Source organism: Bos mutus, chromosome 14 (genome assembly GCF_027580195.1).
Source record: "Bos mutus isolate GX-2022 chromosome 14, NWIPB_WYAK_1.1, whole genome shotgun sequence".
In the NCBI taxonomy this organism is placed as follows: Eukaryota; Metazoa; Chordata; class Mammalia; order Artiodactyla; family Bovidae; genus Bos; species Bos mutus.
This window is the reverse complement of record NC_091630.1, coordinates 56,239,502-56,253,901: the sequence shown is the minus strand read 5'-3', so window position 1 is coordinate 56,253,901 and position 14,400 is coordinate 56,239,502.

Genomic DNA, 14,400 nt, shown 5'->3' with positions numbered 1-14,400 from the left:
TCATTCATTAACCTCAGGATATAACACATTTGCTAGGAACTGTACAAAAGAAAATCTGACGCAGTTCCCACACCTGGGATTACAATCAAAAAGCAATGGTGAGGAGACAGTGAGACCAAAAAAAAAAGAGGTGAAAAATGGCACATGGTGAACTATCCTGGTAGTGCTTAAAACGTCATGCTCCCATGCCTCCACAGTTTGCAGTGGGCCCAGGTTTGAACCCTGGTTGGGAAACTAAGATCCCATGTGCCCGTCAGTGCAGGAAAAAAAAAATTTTTTTTTAAGTTCTTTTAAAAAATGGCACATGGAGAAAAGAAATCCATAATGGAAGTTTAAACTATGATGGAAATTTGAATTCCTGTTTGGCGTTAAATTACTATCAAATATTAGAAAGCAGCTTAAGTGTTCAGAAAATGTAATATTCCAGTGAATCAAAAAAAGGGAGCAAAAATAAAAAGAACTGTAAATCCCTTCAGGTCAGAGGCAATGGTTTTGTTTCTCTTTCTTATTTCTCTTTTTATTCCTCACAATCCCTAACATGAAATACATACAGCAACACCTCCAGACTTCAAACAGATATCTGTTTGACCTTGAGCAATTAGCATCACAAGGTAGAATAAGGAAAACCGTGACAAGATGATTCTGAGTTGAAGACGTAACACCCATAGCACATTTTCAGAAACACTGTCTCATTTCAGCGTCGCCCCAACCCTGTAACTAATACCCTGCCTTCCAGAGAGGAAAACTGAAGATAAGTAACTTTATTCAGATCACACTCTAAGAAGAAGATTTAGGAACAGACATAAGGGGACAGTTTGAGGTCTCTTTCAGAATTAATCATCAGATGTCCACCTAGCGCTTATATCAGAGAAATCAAAGAAATGTAATCAAATCAAAGACATGCAAAACAAAGAAATGTAAGTCCTAACCACCTTTGAAAGCTGAATCCTTGACAAGATCAACAAGCTAACCTGAGGATGAGGCAGGTAGAGATGTTTGCTCACCATAGTAAGGCAGAACGCTTCCAAGACAGTGTCTGTAGCATATTGGAGCAGAGAGACAAAGTCAGGATGTGGGTGACGTTTTGGAATCTAGTTTAAGACAGGTCTTTCGGTGTGAGAGGTTGGCAGGAATTAGGTGAAATGACAATATAACAGTTTAGGATTGGTGGACAAAGCAAGGAGAATATGTTGTTACACATGCAGAAGGGTCTTGGGGAATAGTCATTTGTACTATCTGTTCAATAATTGAGGGCTTCCCCAATGGCTCAGCAGTAAAGAATTCACGTCCAATGCAGGGGCCATAGGAGATGCAGTTTCGATCCCTGGGCCAGGAAGATTCCCTGGAGGAGGGCTATGCAACTCACTCCAGTACTCTTGTCTGGAGAATCCCATGGACAGAGGAGCTTGGCAGGCAACAGCCCATAGGGTCGCAAAGAGTCCGACACAACTGAAGTGACTTAGCACACATGCACACATTCAGTAATTGAACAATATGATGCTCATTTAAATAGAGCTTTCAGAAATAGACTCACAGATGTGGAAAACAAACTTATGGTTACCAAAGAGAGAGGGGAATGGGGATAAATTAGAAGTTTGGGATTGACAATTACACATTGCTACATATAAAATAGATAAACTACAAAGACCTACTGTATAGTACAGGGAGCTAAATCCAGTATCTTGTAATAATCTATAATGAAAAAGAATAGATATATATGTATAGCTGAATCAATTTTTTATACACCTGAAACTAATACAACATTTTAAATCAACCACGTGCTTAGTCGCTCAGTCATGTTTGACTCTTTGTGACCCTTTGGACAGTAGCCCGCCAGGCTCCTCTGTCTGTGGGATTTTTCAGGCAAGAATATTGGAGTGGGTGGCCATTTATTCCTCCAGGGGATCTTCCAGATACAGGAATCAAACCTGTGTCTCCTGTGTCTCCTGCATTGCAGGCAGATTCTTTATCCACTGAGCCATCAGGGAAGCAAATCAATTACACTTCAATAAAGAAAATAAAAATAAATGGAATTTTCCACAAAGTTCCTGATGCTGAGCAATGTACTTATTTCATCTCCCTGGGCAAGAGTTTCCTAGAATAGTAAAGTCATGTTGACAAAAAAACAGTGGAATAATAAAGTTAAGTCAGTAAAGACAGTCAAATAGTACAATCATGTTAATATAGATGGCAAGTTGTGTGAGTATGGATGGTTTGGGTTCTTAACACCAAAACAGTATTATACATACACTGAAAATAACAAATACTTTGGAGTCATCCAGGCTTAGATTTGGGGGGAAAAAAAAGAACTTTCCCCATATTGACTTTCACTTGGCTGTGGACTAAGTCAAGTTACTTAACCTCTTTGAATACCATTGCACCATGTAATCTGATTTATAATGCTTTGTTGAAAAATGTAATTCATTAGAGCCTAGGAAAGGAAGAAAACAAAAACCAGGAGAATTTTGAGATAAAGATGGAACACAAAATTAGGTCTAAATGTACCCGTTGGTGAATAAAGCATGATAAAGAAAGCATTTATAATCTTTATCAATAACTGCACATCTCCAAAATATCCATACTTTTAATTTTTGTTCTCTTTGAGTACCATTTTTTAATGAAATGGGAGGAAAAAATAACCCTTTAACTGTGATCAGCATGAAGGAAAGGATAAGGCAGTTCCTTACAATTTATTGATAAACAATTTTTACCAGCTTAGCAAGATTAATACCTAATTCAAACACAGGAATTAATTGCAATCATAATAAGTACTACATAAGTTATATTAGTGTACCAACCCTCTAAACTGTTGAAATGTCCAGCATTAAAAAATATGCGCTAACTCCATCTCCTTTAAAATGTTAGTTGCACTAAAGCAATATTCCCTTATTTATAAGTATGGATTTTCTTATTGCTTTAAATGTGGAAAATACATGGCAGATCAAATACAAATGCCATGATTATCAACTGAAACATGAGATGCTTAGAAATATAAAGTGACCAACTTCATGACAAGTATACAAGGAAATAGATAAGATATTCCTTTGTGAGTGACAAAAATAATGTAAAGAAAAATATAAGGAAGCTAGTTATTTGATCATTAAGATGGTCAAACTTCACACACACACACACACACACACACACACACATTAAACAACCAAACAAAAATATCCTGTCTTACTTTGACAAGTGGAGAAAAAGCAATAAATAAAGCATTTTGCACCATGTGGCAGCCTATCATCAAATCTGAATCAGAAAGCAATGGGGAATAGAAACTTAAGGAAATTCACCACTGAAAAAACTAGAAGGTTAGACACAGAGACTCACTGACTTTGGCAAAACTCACATTTCTTTTTTGTCATGACAATAAAGTTATTAAAATTGAAGCTGAAATTAGCATTGAAATAGAGCAGATACCAAAAATCAGAAAAACATTTGTAGAAACTAAAGAGTTGAGATTTTCCCTAGAGGAAATAAAATTGAAAGTCTCTGCTGTAAAGAAACATAAAGAGACTAATATCCCAAAGAATCTTTTGCACTAAAAAAAAAATTTTTTAAGACCATTTAGTAGAATAAAAATATCGATTTACTGGAAAAAGATATTCCCTAGATAACCAGAATGTGTTTTTCATGGCAATCAAGTTTTGATATGGCTTAAAGAGTAAGAGGTGAACATGTAATTACTAATTTGAATAAAGTGCTGTAAAATTAAGTCAAGCCAAATTTCAAGGGTCTTGAGGGTGTTAATTCACTTCACATACTAGGCTGTTTAAAAGAAAATACAATCATTTTCTCCCTGTGAAATTAGTTTTGTTCAGGGCCAACTCTGTGGTAGCAAAATTGCTGCCATCCGTGTGATCTGAGCCAAAGAAAAACCAAAATCCATACTCTTTCTTTCTCTTTGGCTCACAATTATTCTCCTGAGGCTTACTGTACACATTCATTCATTTATGGCTTTTGAAGGACATCTGAGATCATCTTATGTATGTAACTCCAGCCAGAGTCAACTGTAGACACTGAAGAATATAGAAAGTAAGACCGATTATCTAAGTGTTGCTCTCATCTGCAGTGATTAAAAATCTGAGCATGTTATATCTTGGGCCATGACACTAGCCCCATACTCTAGCAATCTCTCCTCCTCAAGAGGACTTGCACTCCCTCTTCTCTTTCCTCAAATCCTCAACACAGAACATGCTTCAGAGCATTTCTAGATGTTTCCATTGGCTGTCGGAGAAGGCAATGGCAACCCACTCCAGTACTCTTGCCTGGAAAATCCCATGGATGGAGGAGCCTGGTAGGCTGCAGTCCGTGGGGTCACGAAGAGTCAGACACGACCGAAGCGACTTAGCAGCAGCAGCAGCCATTGGCTGTGGTCAGGTTTTATCTAATGCAAAGAAAAATACTTTTCTACCCAGACTTTTCTATCCAGGCCAATTTATGGAAGGTGATTTGACACCACCATGGTGTCATGAGACAATGCCGATGTTTTATGGTCCCTCCTGAGAAAGCAATTTGCAAGAACTCTATCACTGTTACTTAGAAAGTAGAGTCTTCACAGTGATTTTTCACAAATGGACCACTTTACCAGGCCTACCTAGAAGTGGTTTGAAGTTCTAACTCATCAACTGCTAACAGCAGGCAACACAATGGTAGTCAGATTTTATCTCTATAAACACAACTGAAAGCTCTGGCCACCTCTTAAGATATCATCATAATAACATTTACTTCAACATCAGAATCATGACAATTGGTTGCCGTAAATAAAATCTGTAGCATCAAACTGTAAGGACTCCTGTATCAGATAAATCTCTAAATTTTTAAGAGCAAAGTAAGAAGTATATAAAATTGCCATTTCTTGGGCAAGACTTTTTAAATTAAACACAGGTACAAGAATATAATATATAGATGTATATATTTATACAGATATATACATGTATTTATGAAATCAAAAATATGCCAAGATAAACTATTTTCTTGGCAACTGAACAAGGAGAATTCATTCTGAAAATTATATCTGTAGAAAGCAAAATTGTGTCCAATGTAGACAGCATAAGTGAAATCCTGTGAATTACTTTCTAAATTGTACACAAAGAAAAATGAAGGGGGCAAGCATGGAATTATTTCCTAGCAAGCTAAATGTACAAACATCAGGAATAAATGAAGATAGGAATACAGAACATAGATACATACAATAAGGCCATAAAGAAAAGTAGCTTTAGGTAAGCCAAATTACATGGTGATAAGACTGAATTCTACTGTTTAGAAAAAGTTCTCTCCTAAATTGCTAGCAATAAATTAAAGGAGAAGCAGAAGAAACTCCAAGTAGAGGTATGTAAGGTCAGATCTTTGATAAATGAGGGTGATTCAATTAAAAACTGTTTAACATTTATGGGCTAGTCCCAGTTTTAGGCACTTGGGAAGACAAAAAGGGATTATTTTTAAAGCACAGGTTCCCAACCCTGGGGGCTTTATCCACATGGAAGTACTTAGAATCCCTGCATCAGGAGATGAAATTGGCTTTATGTATTTTCACTTTTATGTGTAACTTCTTGTTATTCTCAAGCTCTTCTTTTCTCCCATACTGAGAAGAAATTTCTAGAAAAAAAACAACTGATGATGTTTAGCAAGTCAGCATTCCAAATATATCTCATCTTTAACACTTTCTATGAAGTGAATTGAAGTCTCTCAGTTGTGTCCGACTCTTTGCGAACCCATGGACTGTAGCCCACGAGGCTCCTCCATCCATGGAATTTTCCAGGCAAGAGTACTGGAGTCGGTTGCCATTTCCCTCTCCAGGCAATCTTCCCAACCCAGGGATCGAACCCAGGCCTCCCGCATTTGCAGGCAGATGCTTTACCGTCTGAGCCATCAGGGAATCCCGCACTTTGTATAATGCACAGTATATCAAGATACACTGGTTAACAGTTTGCTCAAATAAATATTTTTGATGGCAGAATTTGAGAAATTGTAAGTCTCCAGGAGCTGGTCTGGTGTCAGACATCACCATGTGCATGTTATGACAATAGAATCAAATTTGTCATACTCTACATTCACACTTCACACTCCACAAAGCTGACCACATACATTTCCCTTAGAAATGCCAGCACTAAGTGGACCTTTTCCCTGAGATGAAGGGACTTTCTCTTTTTTTATTGCAAGTTTGGGGATGTTACTTATTCTTTAGTATTCTTTCCATTAGGTCGCAAGTCAGTGAAAAGTATAAAACTTAAAGCAAGAATAGCAATGTTGGAACTGTGAAACCAATAGCTATTCATACTTGATGGAAGCAGGACATCAATACAGAGCCATCTGCACAAATATTGTGGTGATTGCAACCAATCAGAAGAAAAAAAAATAAACTCAGAGAAGACTTTCAATTGATGTTCTCATTCACATCCACTAGGGTGAAGTTCCCTTAGGTAAATCAGTGTGTGTGTGCTTAGTCACTCAGTCATTTCTGATTCTTTGTGATCCCATGGACTGTAGTCCATCAGGCTCCTCTGTCCATGGGATTTCCCAGGCAGAAACACTGGAGTGGGCTGCCATTTCCTTCTCCAGGTGATCTTCCCAACCCAGGGATTGAACCCGTGACTCTTGAGTCAGCTGCATGTTCTTTACCACTGAGCCACCAGGGAAAACCCTTAGGTAAATGGGCCATTATTTTTCTCTGCCTCTGGAAATAGCCTCTTGCAAACCAAAACAGAGAGACCCAAGGAGCAACTGATGTGTTGCATGGCTCATGGCAAGTGCCATCTTAGCCCAGATAGTGACTTCCCAAGCTTTCTGCATTTCTTGTAACAGCAAGAAATGAGAGCAGAATTAGAGATGGAGAAGGACCTAGAGGCTGGAACATTAAGCTTTCACACATCACTAAAGGGATGCTGGAGCAATAGACAATTCAGATGGGCAGCAATTCACCCCACCAAGATGCAAACCAATGATAAGCAACACTTCCAAGCTATTTTGTAATAGACTGATATCACCGATGAGAGAATTTATACCTTTGTGAGAAGCAGCAAAGGAACTCTTTCTGTAAACAAATGGGAGATACTGAAAGCAATACTACCCAGAGTAATAGCAGAAGCAAAGCAACATGTAAGCAGATCAAATGCAATAATGCATGAAAGCATTTATCACAATCACCTAGAACCTAGTAGATAACTGGTAAATGTTGTTAACTGTCTCCACAGCAAGACAGAAAATTTAACTGAAAGCTGACAAGAGAGAAAGGACAGTATTTCAGCCCTTACTCATCTGTCAGTATGGTTCTACCCATCTAAATCTTGCTTTTAAGACAAAACCTTGTTTGCTCAGTCGTGGCCAACTCTTGGCAGCCCGTGGACTGCAGCCTGCCCAGCTACTTTGTCCATGGAATTTTCCAGGCGAGAATACTGAAGTGGGTTGCCATTTCCTTCTCCAGGGGATCTTCCCAACCCAGGGATTGAACCCACATCACTTGGATTGGCAGGTAGATCCTTGCCACAATTATCTGCTTTTCTCATGACTCTTTCACAGCTCCTTTTGCATCACATTAAAAAGCCATTGCCAGGGACTTCCCTGGCAGTCCGGTGGTTAAGAATTGCCTTCTAATGCCATTCTATTTAGTGCCAGTTTGATCCCTGGTCGTAGAGCTAAGATCCCACCTGCCTCACAGCCAAAAAGCAAGAACATAAACAACATAAGCAATATTGCAATAAGTTCAGTAAAGATTTAAAAAAGATAGATTCATTTATGAAATAAATAAATAAAAACCCATCACCAAGTATGATGAAGTTCTAGAAAATAAGTCAATCCTAGACAGATCCTACTGAAGGTGACAGAAACAAGTGAGACTTTGGATTGTCTTGATGTAACAGTATGATGATCATTCATTTATTCAATAGCACACAGTTACTGCATACTCATGGCTGGCTCGTGAAATCTGAAAAGTGGGAATGTGGGGTACATAATGAGATCAGTCAGTTCAGTTCAGTCAGTCAGTCGTGTCCTACTCTTTGCGACCCCATGGACTGCAGCATAATGAGATAATATATGTTAAAATCCTTTGAAAAGTATAAAATACCATAGAAATGACACAGGTGATGATGATGATGATGATGATGATGATGCAATCATGGCCTATTGGGGGAAAGACAACATAGTCTCCTTAAATAAAGGAAAATCATGTCTGTCTACTAAGTATAGAAAAGGGACCGTTTATTCTCCTAATTTATTTAGATTTGCAAATAGGTAGTGAAGACATTCTATAGAAAGTCAACTTTTCAGATTCAAATCAGGTAACATAGGATGATGTGAAATGCTGTGTTTGAGTGAGAGACAGATTTTTAAAAGATGCACTTCTTGGTATAGAGAAGCATTAATTAGAATGATCTTATTTAACAATTTTATACTCAGAAGATGTCAGAATGAAGACATCCTGTTTGCTAACAACTCTCCACTTCCAGACAACCAAAGAACAAGCGGCCTGGCATCACTTAAATCTCATGAGGCTGTGCCATGAAAATTGGCAAATCGGTTTGATTATTAGAAATGAAAGGGGATTAATAAGGAGAAAATCTTGGAACAATAATTTTGAGAGGATGAGTTCCAGTGGAAAAAACAGAAAAGGACCTAGAGTGACATTATTGTCATTGCCCGTTTGTGCATGAACTTGATCTTGGGTCTTCAGACTGTTCTTTCTTCAGCTGAGCTGTGTACGTCGTCGTTTTGACAGGTGTTGTCAAAATGTTTTACCATGTTTTCCGTGTGCCATCAAAAAGAATGGTTATTGTGAACACAGAAAGACACGAAAACAAAGGAAGAGTTTTGGGTTGGATATTCGTGGATCAAATATTTCCAGTTGGATGAATGACTACAACAGCATGTTTTCAGCGAAAGCAAAAATAAAAAGCATTTTGCAACATAAGGAAGATGCTCATAAAAGGCTGATACTGGGATAGGTTTTGTTACTATTGTTGTTGTTGCTGCTGCTGTTCAGTTGCTAAGTTGTGTCCAACTCTCCTGGACCCCATGAACTGCAGTGTGCCAGGGTTCCCTGGTGGCTCAGATGGTAAAGAATCTGCCTGCAAAGCAGGAGACCCAGGTTTGATCCCTGCATTGAGAAGATGCCCTGGAGAAAGGAATGGCTACCTCTTGGGGGGAAAAATGGTATTCTCACAATCAATAGTGTATTAGATCTGGTAAAAATGCAATCGGAGATAATTGGGGAGGAGGGTGTGCAGCATGTGAAAGTGCAAATGTGCAGAGAGAAGGCCAAGGCAGGTGGGCAGAAGCTGCAGGCAGTGAACTAGCTAGCAAAGGTCCAAACATCCAGCCAGGCAGGATCACACAGGAGTTTGGTTGCTGTTCTAACCATGAAATGTTCCCAAAGGAAACAAGGTTAGGGTGGAGACAGAGGGAACAGGCTTACATATTCACAGCTCACTCTGGCTGCAGTGTGGAGAAGTGGCCCCACGGGGCCCCAGTGATTGGGGGACAGAAGTCAGCCACAGTGCCCCAAGCCAGCAACGGGAGAGCTATGGGAGAGACTTGGGAGGTGAACAGAGGCAGATACTGTTGGGAGCTATTTCAAAGCATGTTCATAAGTATGTGTAATAGAGTTTTTTAAACTTCTGTCTTGACCCAGTTTTGAGGTCCTGACTAGAGGCTGGTCGGTTCTCCTCCTTGAGCAATGGGTCAAGTCCACATTCTCAACCTCCTTGCTCATCCAACCCTGTCACTCGGGGACATCAGTACCCCTACCCTCATCACCCCTAAGCAGGTACAGAGGACCATGGGCAGCCCAAGTCTCCAGTGAAACTGTTAGTCATTCAGTCGTGTCTGACTCTTTGCAACCCTGTGGACTGAAGTCCTCCAGGTTCCTCTGTCCATGGAATTTTCCAGGCCCCAGAGCCAGCTGAAATGATTCAAGCCATCCAGTCCTAAGCCTGCTAACCCTGCCTTGCCTGCTTCTTTCTTTTCTGGGGGGTGGGGGTGTGGAGGGGGTTCTTTATTTTTGGCTGCACCACATGGCATGTGGGTTCTTAGTTCCCGGACCAGGGATCAAATACCCTGCAGTGGAAGCACAGAGTCTTAACCACTAGACTCCCAGAGAAGTCTCCCTTTCCTGCTTCTTGCTGCAGAGACTACAATAAAGATTCTTGCTCCTCACCCCACCACTGTCCCCTGGCTCCCTCTGCCTCTCAGTGCCTCCCCCATGGGCCCCTGATATAGCTGCATTCACCCAGGGAACCCTGAGCACAGCAAACTGTAACACTCTTTGTAATGTCTCCACTCCCCAGGAGCATCTGGCTTCACCATACCTCATTCAAGGTAAAACAGTAGAGCCCTTTTAACCCCAAAAGGTAAATTTGAATTTAGGCGAGTCTCAGTTAGTCAAAACATTAGATGATGGGGGAGAGGAGAGTAGAAACCCAAATGTTGCTCAAGCATTTAGTGACTTCGAGACCAAACTCACTGAAAACTCATAAGAAGAGAACAAAAAAGAAAAACCCAGCTACAATGTCCTTTCCTACAAAATTTGCTGGCAAGTAACAGAATTACTTGATCTGATTCTTATTTCATTTTATTTCTCCTGTCCATCAACTGGCAGAGATGCTAAAGAACAATGAACAATTACATGTTCAAAGAGAAAGCAGAGCGGCAAGGAGGAGGAAAGAAAGGCCTGTTTAATCTTCAAATTAGATAAGTAATATTTGAATAACTGTGCTTTCACTAGAATAATAGCATAGCTCCTGTCCATAACAGGCCCTTGATAAAAGCTTGCTTGAGTGAATACAAGAATGGACAGGATTCTTTAATTGCAAAAAGGCATTAAATTAATATTAATTTTAGGACGGAAAGTTCATATAAAATATGTAACTCAAAAATATGTTACATTCAGGAAAATAAGACACATCCCTTTGACATGTGTTCCTTTGATAAGATTCCTAGAGTTGTGTTCACAGCTTAACCCAACTGTCTTTATAGATCTACATATATACATATTCATATATTTGAATAATTTTACACATATTCAGTTTGGGATGTATTTATTCAGCCTGATCACACTGCAAAGTCTGAGGTATTTGATGAGTATAAAACCCAACAACGGTCCACGGAGGATAAAACCCATATTTCTAAATCCGTTTGCAATTTTGAGAAATTCTGGTTAGTTCAAAAGAGTTACTTCTGTTGACAGGGATCAACTGGGGTTTAAGATATTATGACATATTCACTCTTAACAGATAAAAGCAAGAAGAAAGACACCGGCACGAAATAAGAATGTCAGGATGAATTGCACACATTCTTCAGGGTAGAATTTGGTCTTACCTGTGGGGCATCATCTCTAATGTACAAGGTAAGAATGATATCATTTAAGATTCTAAACTAGTATTTCTGTACCTAAAAGAAAAAGTTCCAAATAAAGATCCTCTATCTCTGAAAGAAACTCAAAGATGGTAAAATTAGTCAAATTTCTTTTCGCAAGTGGTACCTAAAGGGCTGTTCAGGAGGTGTTCATGACCCTAAATATATATAGTCTACTATATAAATATACTATATATATATAAATATATATAGTCTACTCTTAACATCATCATAAAATTTAAGATTACACATTCTTGTTGGCTGATATTATAGGTGCCAAACAGATTTTGCTAAGTCCCTTCAGTCCGACTCTGTGCAACCCCATAGACAGCAGCCTACAAGGTTCCTCCATCCCTGGGATTCTCCAGGCAAGAACACTGGAGTGGGTTGCCATTTCCTTCTCCAATGCATAAAAGCAAAAAGTGAAAGTGAAGTCGCTCAGTCGTGTCCAACTTAGCGACCCCATGGACTGCAGCCCACCAGGCTCCTCCATCCATGGGATTTTCCAGGTAAGAGTACTGGAGTGGGTTGCCATTGCCTTCTCCGCCAAACAGATTAGCTCAGTTGAATAGAAAGTGTTAGTCTCTCAGCTGTGTCTGACTTTTTGCAACCTCTCCAGGCTCCTCTGTCCATGGAATTCTCCAGGCAGGAATACTGGAGTGGGTTGCCATTCCCTTCTCTGGGGGATCTTCCTGACCCAGGGATTGAACCCAGGTCTCCTGCATTGCAGGCAGATTCTTTTACTGTTTGAGCCACCAAGAGAAGCCCTCAGTTGAACAGAACATGCCGTTTAAGGGTGGAATTTCATGTGGTCAAGTCTTTTTTTTCCCCCCTTTTTTGCCCATTTTCTCTTTTGCTTCATATTTATTTTATATTAGAATAGAGTTGATTCACAATGTGTTGGTTTCAGGTGTACAGCAAAATGATTCAGTTTTACATACACATGTAGCTATTCTTTTTCAGATTCTTTTCCCATATAGGTTATTACAGAATACTGAGTAGAGGTCCCTGTGCTCTACCCTAGTGTGTGCTCAGTCATGTCCAACCCTTTGTGACCCCATGGACCCCAGAGCCCTCCTGGATCCTCTGTCCAAGGAATTTTCCAGGTAAGAATACTGGAGCGGGTTGTCATTCCTACTGCAGGGAATCTTCCTGGCCCAGGGATCAAACCTGCATGTCTGTGCATCTCCTGCATTGGCAGGCAGATTTTTTACCACTGGGCCACCTGGGAAGCCTGCTATACAGTCAGTCCTTGTTGATTACCTATTTTATATAGACTGGTGTGTATATGTTAATATGTATATGTTAATGTATGTTAATATGTATATGTTAATTCCAAATTCCAGAATCTATTCTTCTTAAGCCATTTAGCTTTGCTTTGTCCTTGCCACAGACTACAGCCATCCCACAGTCTCATAAGCTAGACTGGTTAAAGAGTATGGATACCAATTCTCCCAACCAGTGGTAAAGCAACTCAGAGATTATTCCTCTTGATACAATAGCATCCACTGACACTGCCTCCCTCTCTTGCTATCCATCTCCCAGCCCCCAAGGACACTTTTCAGAAGGCAAATCTCATCCACCTCTGCTTTAACCCTCTGAGAGATGTCCCACAGTCCTTCAGAAAATGAAGATGAGTTTTCAACCCACACGCATCCCTGGGTCTTCATTGCTGTGTGGGCTTTTCTCTAGTTGCGGTGCACGGCTTCTTATTCCGGTGGCTCCTCTGGTTGCAGAGCACAGGCTCTAGGCGCACAGGCTTCAGGAGTTGCGGTATACAGGCTTAGTTGCTCCACGGTGTGTGGGGTCTTCCCGGATGAAGCCAAGCTCGAACCCGTGTCTCCTGCATTGGCAGCTAGATTTTTTTACCACTGAGCCACCAGGGAAGCCCTTACCTGGGCATTTTTTACTTATTCTTCAGGTTTCATATGGAATGTCCCCTTCCTTTAGGAAAGCCTTCTTGGTCAACACAAGGCCAGTTTTAGCTGCCTCTGTATCTTGTTATAAGTACACTTGTTTTATCACTCATCGAATGGTATGTACTTGAGTTTATTTCCAAGTATAATTTCAGCTACTTAGGGTCTGGAAAGATATCTATTTTCCCCCATAGCAGTGCATGGTAATCTTTCAGTAACATGTAAGTAGTTCTTAATAAAAATTTTTTAAAACATATTGCAAGTTTGTTCTCATAGCTTATTGATACTAAAACATAAAACATATAAAATTTAAATCACTGAATAAAACTGGGTCTATTTTCTAATGGCATTTGATTCCATTGGTGAAGAAGTAACATAAAGACACCATATTGACATTAACATAAGCAGTCACAGCCAGTCAAGCTCATTGAGACCCAGCAGATGTCAAGATCATCTGTCAATGGCGGTCGATAATCAAAATTTTACTTCAGTTGGTAAAGATCTAAACAGTTTCTTTCATATCTGCAAAATTCACAGCAGAAATACAACTATGCCATACAAACTGACACACACCAATAGATAAAATGCCTGAGTTGATTCTCGTGTGACATTTTTGGAATTTCCTTATTGAATATACATAAGAAGATCTGAAGTAACAGTTACAGTTTTCCAATAAGACCTAAAAATAACCGTCATATTTCTGATTATCAGGCCAATTAAAAAATGTTTGTATAGGGACATCCCTCGTGGTCCAACAAGATCCTACTACACAGCACAGGCGCCTATATTGTATATCTTGTAAAAAGCTATAAAGGAAAAGAATATGAAAGAGAATACATGTGTGTGTGTATAACTGAATCAGTTTGCTGAGTACCTGAAACTAACACAACATTACAAATTAACTATACTTTAAATTATTTTTTTTATTTTATTTTTAAACTTTACAATATTGTATTGGTTTTGCCAAACATCGAAATGAATCCGCCACAGGTATACACGTGTTCCTCATCCTGAACCCCCCTCCCTCCTCCCTCCCCATACCATCCCTCTGGGTCGTCCCAGTGCACCAGCCCCAAGCATCCAGTATCGTGCATCAAACCTGGACTGGCGACTCGTTTCACATATGATATTATACGTA